Source organism: Meriones unguiculatus, chromosome 2 (assembly GCF_030254825.1).
Source record: "Meriones unguiculatus strain TT.TT164.6M chromosome 2, Bangor_MerUng_6.1, whole genome shotgun sequence".
Taxonomy (NCBI): domain Eukaryota; kingdom Metazoa; phylum Chordata; class Mammalia; order Rodentia; family Muridae; genus Meriones; species Meriones unguiculatus.
In genome coordinates, this window is record NC_083350.1 from 54,930,947 (window position 1) to 54,944,484 (window position 13,538).

At 45.4% G+C, this 13,538-nt stretch overlaps 1 pseudogene; it reads left to right on the forward strand.

Annotated features, from left to right (window-relative positions):
- Positions 1-11,224: 11,224 nt before the first annotated feature.
- On the forward strand, positions 11,225-13,217 carry LOC110539620 (BCL2/adenovirus E1B 19 kDa protein-interacting protein 3-like; annotated as a pseudogene).
- Positions 13,218-13,538: the final 321 nt, after the last annotated feature.

Consider the following 13,538-nt stretch of genomic DNA (forward strand, 5'->3'; position numbering starts at 1 on the left):
GAGAATTCAGGGCACTCTATTAAAATTATTTCAGAAGCAAGAATGTAATGAAAAGAAGACAAGATAAGCGTAAAACACCATGACTTGTGGTCAAGTTACTTAGGCAACAATGAGCTGGAAGCAAAGACTGTGCAAGAGCAAACAGTACACATAGGAAGGATGCTAATAAAATCCAACTTACCTTGACTGAGTGTCAAAAATAAGTGTTATGCTGTGCAGGCAATTCAACTGGCCTGCCTTTAGGGGCCTGACAATGTCCTATGTCACTACCTGCATCCCCTAACATCACGTGGGCCAGGTGCTTCAGATATAACCGGTCCGGCCCTCTCACTCCCTCTCTCTACTCTCTAGTGCCCTCGCTGTTTCTGTCTCTCCTTTCTCTGTTGGGGCGCCATCCCCCATCCTCATCTGTCTCTCTGCCCTCATGGTCTTACCTCTCTTCCGCTTCCCTTTCCCCAAATAAACGCTTTCATATACTATCCGTTGTGCATGTGGCATCATTTTTAAATAAACACTAACGTTTGGTGGCCCGTGTGGGGAGGGCTCTTCTGGTAATGTCTAGACTTGCGAGAGCCCCTCTTCACGTGCCCGCCCACAACACATCTTTCTCTCCTCTGCTCTGCCTTTCACGACAGCTGCCGCTGCTCACACCTGTCCCTCTGCCCCTGCAGTGGTGGCGCGAGCAGCCCCGCCACTGCCGTGTGCTCTGCGCACTAGGGACACAGTGACACACTTGGACCTTGGGTTACTCTTGCCCACTGGAGGTGCTTTGCCATGCACGTCCGGGTATGGGGGATGGGGGGCGCGGAGGGGGGACTGAAATGCTGCTTCACCTCTGCCAGCAGGTCAAAACCAACCAACCATGCCGACTGCTTCAGCTGCCCCTAAGATCGGTTTCTTAAATCTGGTCCTAGACTCTACTCTCTGAGCTACTCCGGGCCACCGCCCTCCCCACACTCCTACCCAAAAGCTTGGGCTGTACCCTCCACATGCTTCTGCGGGGGTCTCAAGGAAGCCGGTGCTCCTCTCTCATTTCTTTTTCTGCTCTCTCAAAAAAAAATCTTAATATTAAACTGTAAACCTTAAGATAACTACATGGTATGAAACGGTTTTAAAACTTTTTTTTTTCAATGCAGTTTATTCAGGAACCTTGAACAATCATCTGACCCTGGAGAAAGCCAGCCCACAGCTTAAATAGCCTCTGGGTAGCCAGCCCCAGCATGCCACGTGAGCAATGCAGATAGGTCCACATACATGGAAGCAAGCCAGATCCTCAGCCTTAGCCAAATGTGGAGTTGTTCGTGACAGAGAGCACTCACCATCGGGAAGGTGGAAGGCGGAAAACAGCTCCATCTTTAAGGTGCGGCATTACGCAGCTCTCTACAGTTCCCCCTTTTTGTTTTAGACGCATCAGGCAAGAGTAGAGGTCTGATCTCTGATATTAGAAATAAATTGGGACTTTGTACTGATGTTCATTTAGGTGTCATCCACCCAAAGAGCATCAGACCCGTCCGATACCTTTTTCTCAGAGGCGGGACCTGGGGCATCAACCTGCATGCAATCAGACATGCTCTTCTCTGGGTCCAAAGCGGCTGACCCTGAGTGCAGTGCTTAGCCTCACATCCTGAGCGTAACATTTTAGCTTTTTATGGTAGCCAACCATGCTTGGGGAGACTGTCCTGCTTCAATGGCTAAAACTTTTAAATTATAATTAACTCTGTTCATCTTATCTCCTTTTAGACTAACAAAGCAACGAGTCTCATTTTAAATGGGTACGGATTTTCATATAAAATCAAGGTTATTGTCTTTACAACATGCTGTATATATATGATTCAACCCTGATTCAAAACAGTTTTTATATGATGTAAAATTTCAAGGTTATAAAGGTCTATTCACATTAACAAGCTAATTTAAAATGTATGTCTAACTGCCTATGTCTTTGTCAAAGTTCCTGTATGAACAAATAAATGCTATTTCTCCTACCATGAACTGCCTGTGATCTGGGTTCGCCACTAGGCTTTCTGGCCAATGGATTTAGTTTAATAAATTCAAATATAATTTTAAAACTATTCCATGCTGTTCTACTGTATCACTGATTCTAAAACTCGTAACTCAGGGGTATTATGTAAAAGTTTTGGCCTAGATACTCTCAAACTATATAGCTGTCACGACCACCTCGACCAGCAAGGAAGGCACGGCACACGAACTCTTCTCCAAGTAGTTTATTCAGGAAGGTTGAGCAATCTTCTGACCCCTAGGAGAGCCCTCCCCAGTAATAAGTACCCTGGAGCCAACCAATCCCAGGAAGCCGCGTGGGAAGTGCGGATAGGTACACAGAAGAGACGGCAGATCATCAGACACACCACAGCCAATAAGAAGTTGTTTATCACGAGAGCACTCGCCGTTGGGATGGTGGAAGGCAGAAACCGGCGCCATCTTTAGGGCACGGCACATGTAGCTCTCCACAGTTCCCCCTTTTTGTTTTAGAACGAAGCAGGCGAGAGTAGAGGTCTGATCTCTGGCAACCAACTCAGGACCTTGTACGGACTCTGTGTCAGGCCTCTCAGCCCAACCCGAGCCCAACCCGTCCAGTACCATTTTTTCGGAGGCGGGAGGTAGAGAGGGAATTGATTGGGGAAGGGTGGTACAAACCCACATGCTATCAGACATGCTCTCCATGAGATCACTATCAGCAGTCAGTGAACCTCACGTGCAGTGCTCAGCCGTGCAGCCTGAACGTGACGCTTTAAAATGTCATGGCGGCAAGCCATGCTTGAGGGGATTATCCAGCTTCAATTGCTGTGAATGCTTGAATAATCATGGCCTTGTCTCTATTGTATGTAACCCTCATCCGACACAAAACCCACAGGCCCACCAGGGAGGCCAGCACCAGAAGGCACGCTACCGCCCCAATGCCCGCCCACTCCTTGCGATGATTCATTGCAGAGAGGATCAACTCCCTCATGGTAGTCTCAAAATCAGAAAATTCTGATATTGTACAGAGGTAATGTTGAGACCTTGCATCTTCCATTCGCACCCCAACTGAGCCAATTGCCAGAGTGTGTCAACTTGCTCTTGGACAAGATCCAGGGCATGAGTGACTTTAGCAGAGGTTATTTAACGCCTCTACAGTCTATACCGTCCTAGCCATGGCCACCGCAGAGACTGTAGCGCTGACTGCAGCAATGGAAACAGCAGCAATAATGGCAGCCGTAATGCCAAAATCTTGCTTATATAAGGGGAAAAAGTAAAGTCCCAGGCAGGTTTAGTGGCCTGGCAACCAGTCCAATGGCACCCACACAGGGTCCTGGCGGTCCTGTGGAAACACACAAACAGACCCCCTCGTCCACGCTAAGACCGGGTCAGGTCCCTGCCACTCTCCAGTGATGACATCTTTCCATTTTACAAAGCCTCTATTAGCAGGAGAGTGCAACATGTGACGATCAGCAGCAGATTTTCCTTCCACATCCAGAATTAAAAAATTTAAAGTAAATAAGGCAAGTGATAGTCTCTCTCTAGGGGTTCGGCCTTGGCCTATTCCCCCTTTTTGTTTTTGTAGACATTTTTTAAGGGTGCAGTGAGCACGTTCCACTATACCTTGTCCTTGTGGATTATAAGGGAGTCCATGATTAAGATGAACCTCCATTTGTTTACAGAAACTCATAAAACTCTAAGCGGTGTATGCCGGTCCATTATCTGTTTTTAGTTGTAGGGGACGACCCCATGCAGCCCATGCTTCCAGACAGTGGGTGATGACATTTTGAGCCTTTTCTCCACTTAAAGGTGTTGCATGGATAATGCCAGAGCAGGTATCCACAGACACATGGACATATTTCACTGTTCCAAAATCAGCAATATGTGTCACATCCATTTGCCATAACTTTAAAGGCAACAATCCTCGAGGATTAACCCCAAGACCAGGGGGATGATGATGAATGACACAGTGAGGACAAGTTATAACAATCTGTCTGGCATCATTTCTGGACAACTTAAACTTTTGCTGTAAGGTCTTTGCATTGACCAAGGAAAATATATTCTGCTCTAGTCCAAGAATCCACTGTATTATTACCTATAGCAAGAGAGCCAGGCAACCCTGTGTGTGCTCTAATATGCTGAATATAAAAACGGTGATTCCTATCAAGAATCAACTTCTGTAATTTTTGTAACCGCACGGACACAGAACTGGCCAATTTAATCGGACCTGCCACTTCCAGAACTTTTACAGCATTAACCACATATGCTGAATCTGATAGCAAATTAAATGGAAAAGAACAATATTTAAATACTTCTAAAACAATTTTAAGCTCAACTACTTGTGAAGACCTGGGAGCGAATTGAACAGAAACAGGGTCTTTACCTTCAATCATATAAACCCCAACGCCTGTTTTTGAACCATCGGTAAAAATATTAGGGGCTCTAGGTACAGGCTGACTGGAGGTGATCCTTGGAAATATAACAGGGTGCTCTTTGAAAAATGTCAATGGGGGGTGTTTGGGATAATGACTATCTATAAGTCCTGAAAATGAGCACCTCAAGATGGCCCACTCATCAATGGTGCCACAGAGGGCAGCCAGCTGAGAATTTGTATAAGGGACTACGATCGTGGATGGGACTGAACCAAAAAATTGTAAACATTGGGACACTCCCAAAAGGGCCATAGCTGCTACCGCAGAAGGATAATGCTCAATAGATTTAGCTGGGGAAATTTTTGGATGGATCCATAGTAATGGTCCCTCTTGCCACAGTACTCCTGATGGTTGATTAAAGGTGGGGAGAACACACAGAACAATTAGTAGATCTTCTCTCCAGGGCTGCAAAAAGGCCTGCTGTAAACAGTTTTCAACCTTTTGTAACGCTGCTCTGGCCTCACTGGTGAGCTGTCTGGGTGAATCCAGGGCAGAGTCTCCAGCCAAAATGGCGTATAAAGGTTTCAATTCATAATTTGGCAATCCTAAAAACCCATGAATCCAATTTATATCTCCTAATAACTTTTGAAAGTCATTCAAAGTCTTTAACTGATCTGTCCTTAATACAAGTTTTTGAGGTATTGCCCATTCATAATCTATCCTGGCTCCCAAATACTGTGTAATTGAGCCCTTTTGTACTTTTTCAGGGGCAATTAGCAAATTTTTGTCTTGCAGCAATTTTACTAACCTGCTATAAGCTTTATCAAGTAGGCTTTCCTCTTTTGTGGCAAGAAGAATATCATCCATATAATGAACACACCGTATGGCCGGGAACTCCTGGCGCAGCGGTTTAATTGCTGTCCCAACGAATAGTTGACACATAGTAGGGCTGTTTGCCATGCCCTGAGGTAATACTACCCACTCATACCGTTGATCTGGTTCTTCATGATTACAGGAAGGAACAGTAAAGGCAAATCTTTCACTATCCTTTGAATTAAGAGGAATTGAGAAGAAACAGTCTTTAATATCAATAACTATGATGGGCCAGGAGGACGGCAAAGCCGACAACAAAGGCAGGCCTCTCTGAACTGGACCCATAATTTGCATTTGTTGATTAATAGCTCTGAGATCGTGTAAAGGCAGCAGAAACCCCATAAGTACGGACTGATTCTGCCAGGGTCTTAATCACCTTAAAATCCAGAGGCTCATGGACCCTATTTCCTTGTGGATCCTGGAACACAGGGCAGGCCAGCGTTAATTCAGCACGTACTTGGTGCCAAACTTCCAGACAGTTGGTCTGACTGGAACCCATGTTCCCTATGCCTCCCTCCAGTGGATTATACGGCGGGGGGCGGGGGGGGGCAAGGGAGTCCTGATTTTATCCTCCTGCCCCTTTTCCGGGTTTTTTTTTCTTTCTCTTTTCTTTAACCTTTGTTTTTTTCCAGTCTCGCTATAAGCTCCTCAATTTCTTTTTCGATATCTTCCGTCCCAGACTCTGAACTAGAAGTTGAACCAGGGCTCTCAACCTCGGAGGATTTCTCCGACTTAGTTGACCTCTCCTTCTTCAATTGATCTAATGCTGCTTGCCCTTCCTCTATCGCTTGGAAACACCTCTGATCTTCCAGGCAACTTCGGACAAGTTGTCACACAGGTATCACCCCGGGCCTCAAAACTCCTTTTGTCTTTGCTAGATCTAAGTCTTGTCCTAACTTCTCCCAACAAGAGATCGTAAGATCCCCCGACACCGCAAACCACGGGGCAGCCATGTCACAGGCCTCTAAGAATCCCTCTAAGGTAGATACCTTTAGCTTGAACTTCTTAGATAGAAGCAGCTCCTGTAGAGCTAGAAAAATTGGGTGCGAAGGAGAAGCGCCCATGTCTTACTTTTGGCTGCTACTTACTTTCGGTTCGCTGATCCAGGAACTTGTTTTCGCTCTGTCTTTGTCTACAGACAAGAGCAGCTAGCTGCAACTACCACAGACTTTATCGTCCCAGCTTACCTTGGGAACTTACCAGTGCACTGCCCTGACTACAAGGAGTTCTGAGCCGTTGAAGAAGAAGGAGGAGTTCCCCATACGGGCCACCACTTGGCGACCACCTCGACCAGCAAGGAAGGCACAGCACACGAACTCTTCTCCAAGTAGTTTATTCAGGAAGGTTGAGCAATCTTCTGACCCCCAGGAGAGCCCTCCCCAGTAATAAGTACCCTGGAGCCAACCAATCCCAGGAAGCTGCGTGGGAAGTGCGGATAGGTACACAGAAGAGACGGCAGATCATCAGACACACCACAGCCAATAAGAAGTTGTTTATCACGAGAGCACTCGCCGTCGGGATGGCAGAAGGCGGAAACCGGCGCCATCTTTAGGGCACGGCACACGCAGCTCTCCACATATAGCATGGTTTCAAGGATACTCTAAATGGAGATCTATTAATTTTAGAGCCATTCATTTGTTTACAGTGTTAAAGCTTGGTTATTATGCTATAGCTTCACTCTCAAAATGATTATATGTTAATATTATTAGTATATACTATAGCCTTAGATTTTTATGGACTACGTGTATGTTTTCTAAGGCTCCAACTTAGCAGTGATAGAACCTAAAGTTCTAGTCTTTAATTTATAATTAACAAATACAAGTTAATATTCTGTCACCTCATAAATGATCAAATCCTTTAACATCTCCAAAAATATATTTATAGCACTACAGATGCAGACACAGTCTCACTGCCATCTTAACTAAGCGGCTGAGGATAGTTCCTGAACCCCTATCCAGGAGTTGGTAAAAATGATTTGTAAAGCCCAAGAGGAGCTTTCCCGATATGCTCAGCTATAGCACAAAACTATACTCCAGACCTCAGTTGCTGCTCTGAGGCTGTCATCATTCTTGTGGCAAAAACAAGAGTTCTGCAATGCTTCATCCCGCAGGGGTCTGACCTAAATCAGCTCTATCAGGTATCTGTTTCAAATGCACCCAGAAAAGACACTGGTTCCCTAGCTTCCTCAGCAAGACATACCCTGCCTGCTGGCAGACTGACCCCTGGAAGTCAAAATGTTCCCATGCAGGCTTGTCCTCTGTGTCCGAGAGACCAAAGAATTAAAAATTAGTTTTCTGGGTTATCGAATTAAAGTTTAAAGCACAAACCTGAACAAAGGCCAGACATGTGGAGACACGTCCAGCCACCTGTGAGGAGGAATCAGCCTTACTGCATTCTTTTCCTGCCCAGTTGCTAGGAAACTGGCCCAGATCTCCCCTCTCCCCTAGGACAGCCAAACAAGAAAAGCCAGACTGTTAATGTTTGGGGGCCTTCCTATAGCCAATCAATTCAAAATGCAACATCCCCTTTTGTGCTTCAACTAATTGACACTTGCCCGGCAGGAATTCCCCTGCTCTGGGCATGCTGGGAGGGACTGGAGTCTTTAAGTCAACCACCTGCTCTGAGCACAAGGCTCTCTGCTCTCAGCCGCTACAGCTGTGAGGGTGTGAGCCCAAGCTCTAGCTTGTAATAAAAAGATCCTCATGCGTTTTGCAACGGACTCGACTCCTGCTGGTCTTTTGGGGTCTCAAGAATCGGGCACAACATGCCTAGCCATGGAGGCTAAGCCAGCATAAAGCCACAGACACTTCCAGACTTCAAGCTCCTTGGCCTGGTAGAGGACAGACCACTTCTGGATTCAGCAACCTCGCCAAGCCCAGGTTAACGCTGCAGGCCTGTTTTAACCTCACACTCATGTCCCATGGTTATAATTGCCAAATTCTGTCATGGGAGGCTTCATATGCCTTCTCGGTATTCTGCATGTGCAGGACACCAGGCCTTAAGCCTCACTCCTAGAGCAGATACAGTCAGGTCTAAACACAGTCTGCTTTGTTACCAGACTCAAAAAGCAGGTCTCAGATGTACCTTTTCACCATTCCTTTAGCTAAAGGACAATAAGTTCATAGCAGTCTCACCTGTGTCTTAGGATAAATAATGGAATAAAAGACCTAAGAAAATAGAAGTTTAAGTTATGAGGATCTAAGAATGTGTTTTAAGATCGACGAATGCAAGCTATATAAAGGAAAGTGTCTAAGAAAATGTTTGAGGGTCTAAGAAACTGTTTTTAAGGTTGGTAAATGTAAGTTATATGAAGAAAAGCTTCTAAGAAAATATTAGAGGGTCTAAAGAGATGTTTTAAGGTTGTCAGATACAAGTTATAAAGATTGAAAGGTCTGAGGTGATTCAAGGTATCCTAAACAAATAAAAATACTTCATATTTCTTCCCCTTGCTACTGTTGTATTAACTGTCCAGAGCTCTGACATTTATCACTAGAGCTCTGATTTATTACTCTAACTCTGATTAAAAAAAGCATCCCACTATACCATCCACTATCATGCATCCAAGCTAAAGATTTTAAATCTCCTTTGGTTTGGTCTTTTAAGGGTAGACTTAAACGTTGTTTCTCACTGTGCTAGATTTGTACACATCTAGTCTTCTGGATAGGCAGAAGAAACCTCTCTTCCATAATGTGTAATCTTACTGAAAGTTAAGATCAAGTGAGCTTTTGCCTCTTCTACTTCATGAAAGGCTTCTGCCTTTCCTAAGCTCACCTCAAAGAATGCTCATGCTTTTAACCCAGCGTTATTTCCCAAGCCTCTGCTATGCTGTAACACAAAGCTGTGTGTCTACCGCCTTTTCTTCCACAATGTATATTTTACTACAGATTGCAATGGTAATGTTAACATGTCTAAAATTGTATCTCCTTTGAAAAATTTAAAAAACAATTCTTGTAAGCTGCAGGAAATCCACCTGAATCCACCTCTCATGTCAGATGGAATCCAGATAAGTACTACCAATCAACAGCCTATGTTTCCCACCTAATCTCAGAGGATGGGATTCCTCTCCCTTTCCCCGGTTTTGGGACTCCCCTTTCCTGGCTACCCAATTGCTATATCCCTGCACCCAACACCAGCTGATTGATGGGTCTTCCCTCTTGGTTGGCACAATGCTTCCTGCTGCTCTCACAAACTTACATCCAAACCCTTAGTCTAGAACCTTCTCTCTTACGTGAGACTTTCTCTCTACCAGAATGGTTTTGCTCCCTCCCCTCCCCTTCTCTCATATCTACAAAATCCCAGCTAGGTAAACTGTGTCTGCTACTGACAACTGTGACCTTGGTCTCTAGCCAACCCTGACGTGAGCTGTTGAAACAGATTGTACCACAGCAATCTACTGGGTCAAACCTTGCTCTTGGGTCACCTTGATGGGTCACTGACTCCACTCTCCTTGTGGGAATAGTCCATTCACCCATCCCTCCATATTCTTCTTTGGGATGCCTTCTGCAAATTTTCAGATTTCTACCTAGCACCCGCTTTGAGGGCTTCTCTGTTTACATGCCTCTGTAACCAAACTTGGCCTCAGTTTTCCTCAGATGACAGATCCAAAATAAAACCTTTTTAATTACTGCCAGCAATTGGGCAAATGGAGGTTCCCATGTTCAAGTCTCTTCTTATGCTCCAAAACCATCTCTGTTTGCTCTCCCAAGAGTTTCAAATATACACCTAAAAGGAATTTTCTCCTTATCCTACTTAACTCCGCCCATATCTATGCCAGACCCAGGTGTTTTCTACATCCATGACAGCACCAAAGCAGCTACTCACAGGTGTTCCAGCCTAACCTCACAGACTGCATCAAGTCAGACCTGCACTTTCCCTCCCAGCCATGGATATTCTCACAGATCCTGAAGAGCATCAAAACAGCCTAGACCTGGCCAACCAACATTTCAGCCTTTTGGCCTCCCTATTGCTGCCCCAGTGTCAGCAGGAAGTAGCTAAAGATGATTGATTTCTTTACCCGTTATCGGTTTACTATCAACAAAAGGCTGGAATGGTGTGCTTCAGGCCCAGGACAAACAGTTCCCAGTTCTCCCAGCATTCCTCAGTCCCTACCTGTGCTGGGGATGGCTGCCAAACCCCACCCTCTACCCTGAGCTTTCCAGGGCAGGGGTTCCTCTTGTCCTCACCATGTAATCTGGACATTTTGGTGCTTTTACCTCTCTCTCTCTCTCTCTCTCTCTCTCTCTCTCTCTCTCTCTCTCTCATCTGCTTGAATGACAACCAAGAGCTGCTTCCAGTGAACCTACATTTATATGCATTAACTTGCGTTGCATGAGAAGCAGCCCAATGTCCTATTACTGCCTTGCCACTACTCCCTAGCCCCTCATTTTTCAATTAAATAAAAAGGGAGGAATGTTATGTTGTGCAGGAAATTCAGCTGGCCTGCCCTCAGGGGCCTTTAGGGTCCTGACAATGTCCTATGTCACTACCTGTGTCCTATGTCATCACCTGGGCCAGGTGCTTCAGATATAACTGGTCTGCCACTCCCACCCACTCTCTCTGCTCTCTCTCCTCTCTTGTGCTCTCTCTGCCTCATTTCCTCTCCTGAGGGGCCCCAACCATGTCTCTCTCTCTTTCTCTCTCCTTCCCTCTCTCTCTCTACCTCCATCGAATAAATGTATTTCATATGATATCTATTGTATGTGGCATCAGTTTAAAATACTAACAATAAGCAATAGATGAAAAAAGTTGTTAAAATATAGTTCAAGAAAATTTTTCTGAGTCAAAACATTACATAAATCGACATAGCATGCTTCATACCCATAAACTGTTACCAGAGTCTTAGAGTCACAGCCTGCTCCCCGGTAGCCATAGAAAGACAGGTTTAGCTTACTATAACCTGCAGGCCAATTAAACAGTGACCCCCAAGATTTAGTCAATGCTACCATTCTGGGAAGCTGAATAAAGAGATCCAGTAACCCTCATCCCAAGTCCATTTCTGTCCCGGCATGAGGCATGGGTTTAAACAGAGAGATGGAGTATGCACAGCTGAGAAGTCCTTGTCAAGGTGTGGTCTGGACCATTATCATTGTATAAGCTTCAGTATTCTGAAAAGTGAGTTGACAAGTTGCCAAAACTGTGTGAAATCTCTTCTCGGGACTATAGTTACTTCTTTGGCTCCCACCAGCATTCAGCCATTTTCTTCTCCCAGAAGGAGATTTCTGAAGAAATAGAAGTTTCTTAAAAGCCCTGTATTAGTCTGATAACAAACAAAAGGACGAAAGTGTCTCATGTAAATTTGTTTGTTTGTTTGTTTGTTTCCGGTATGGTGGTTTGAATGAGAATAGCCCCCATAAGCTCACCTATTTGAACACTTAGTCCCTAGTTGGTAGAGCTGTTTGGAAAGGATTGGGAGGTGTGGTCTTGTTGGAGGTGTGTCACTGGAAGTAGGCTTGGAGGTCTCAAAAGTTCACACCACGCCAGGCGCGGTGGCGCCCAGCTGTAATCCCAGTACTCGGGGAGGCAGAGGCAGGCAGATCTCTGTGAGTTCGAGGACAGCTTGGTCTACAAAGCAATTCCAGGACAGCCAAGGCTACACAGAGAAACCCTGTCATGAAAAACCAACTCTCCCCCACCCCCAAAAAGGGTTCCCACCATTCCCTGTTAATCCCAGCCTCCTCCACCTCCTGCTTGTGGATCGGATGTCAGCTCTCAGCTACTGGGGCAGCGCCATGCCTGCCTGCTGCGATGCTCCCGGCCATGATGGCAACGAACGCGAACCCTCTGGAACCATGAGCCCCCAGATTAGACGCTTTCTTTTATTAGTTACCTTGGTCATGGTGTTCTGTCACAATAATAGAAAAGTAACTAAGACACCAGTTAAAGGAGATAAAAAGGGGGGAGGGAAGGAAAGAAAGATAGCATGGAAGGAAAAAGAGGGACTGAAGAAGGAAAATCGGTGGTTCCTTGGGAATTTCTGGTGAAAATTCGAATAATATATAAGCTGAATAAATCGGTGCGTCAACTGGACTTTTTGGTCCAACTTTTTTTTTCCATCAGAGTATTTAAAATGTTTAAAATGTAAAGCAGTGATTCTGTTTAGTCCAGCCTGTCTGCACACCGAAAGGTGCAACTTGATTCCTATTCAAGAATACAGGGGGCGCTGTTTTCACGATTCCCCTGCGAATCTGAAACGTGAGCTCTAAACAGCCTGACTGCAAATACAGCATCGCACAGGCTAAACATACAGCGCTGCCGTAGGGCGACAAATCATGGTGATAAGGAGTGCAGCGCAGTATACCCTCATTTCAGGCTGGGACAACGGGGAATTGTTTTCATTTTGAAAAATAAGTCGAGCCCGACGTCGCCAGGCCTCGGAGTGGAGGGGTATCTCTCAGTGACTGCCTCCGAGGCCTGTCACAGTCGGGCTCCGGCTCCTTTGCAGAGCAGGGGTGAGAACTTTCAGGGCTCCTGGGTAGAGCTGCACTCCAGCAATGGGAGTGGGAGCAGCGTTCCAGCCTCTGTCTCTATGTGTAAGGTGACATGGAAAAAATAACTGTTGGACGTCCAGCACGAACATGGATGAAATAACTCCAAGAGTTCTCCCTGTGGCAGCCCACCTCACTCCCGGAAACCACAAGATACCAACAGAGCTGGAAGAGACGCCACGGCTTTGGAGAGGAAAACAGCACTCTGTTTGAGGAAGATTATGTTGAGAGAAGAAGAGAAGTTGAAAGTATCTTGAAGAAAAGCTCAGATTGGATATGGGATTGGTCAAGTCGGCCAGAAAATATCCCACCGCCCCAAGGAGTTCCTTTTAAACACCTGAAGCGCACAGCTACTCTCAGCATGAGAAACACAAGCGTTATGAAGAAAGGGGGCATTTTCTCAGCTGGCTTTCTGAAGGTTTTTCTTCCATCTCTGTTGCTGTCTCGTCTGCTGGCCGCTGGATTGGGGATCTATACTGGAAGGCGTCTGACAGCTTTCCCTAGCACCTTTTGATGAAGAATCGGATCTGACTTCTGGTCATAGAGTGAGGATTCATGTCTGAGCTGTGACAGCTAACTGAAGAGCTAGCATGATCCTTGGGTGTCTGCGCTATGTGTGTTTATTTGTTCTGTAAATGTGGTGTTCCTGACTTAGTGAGACAGAATAGACTCTAATATCATGACCTGTAATTACACCTATGGGGTCAATTAATGAGCATGTCAGACTGATGCCTATTGTGGCATTTATTAGTAAATTTATTTGAATATTAGATATAAATAGTATAAATAGTTTTAATACAGTAGCAATGATTTATTTAAAAAGGATCTGTAATCA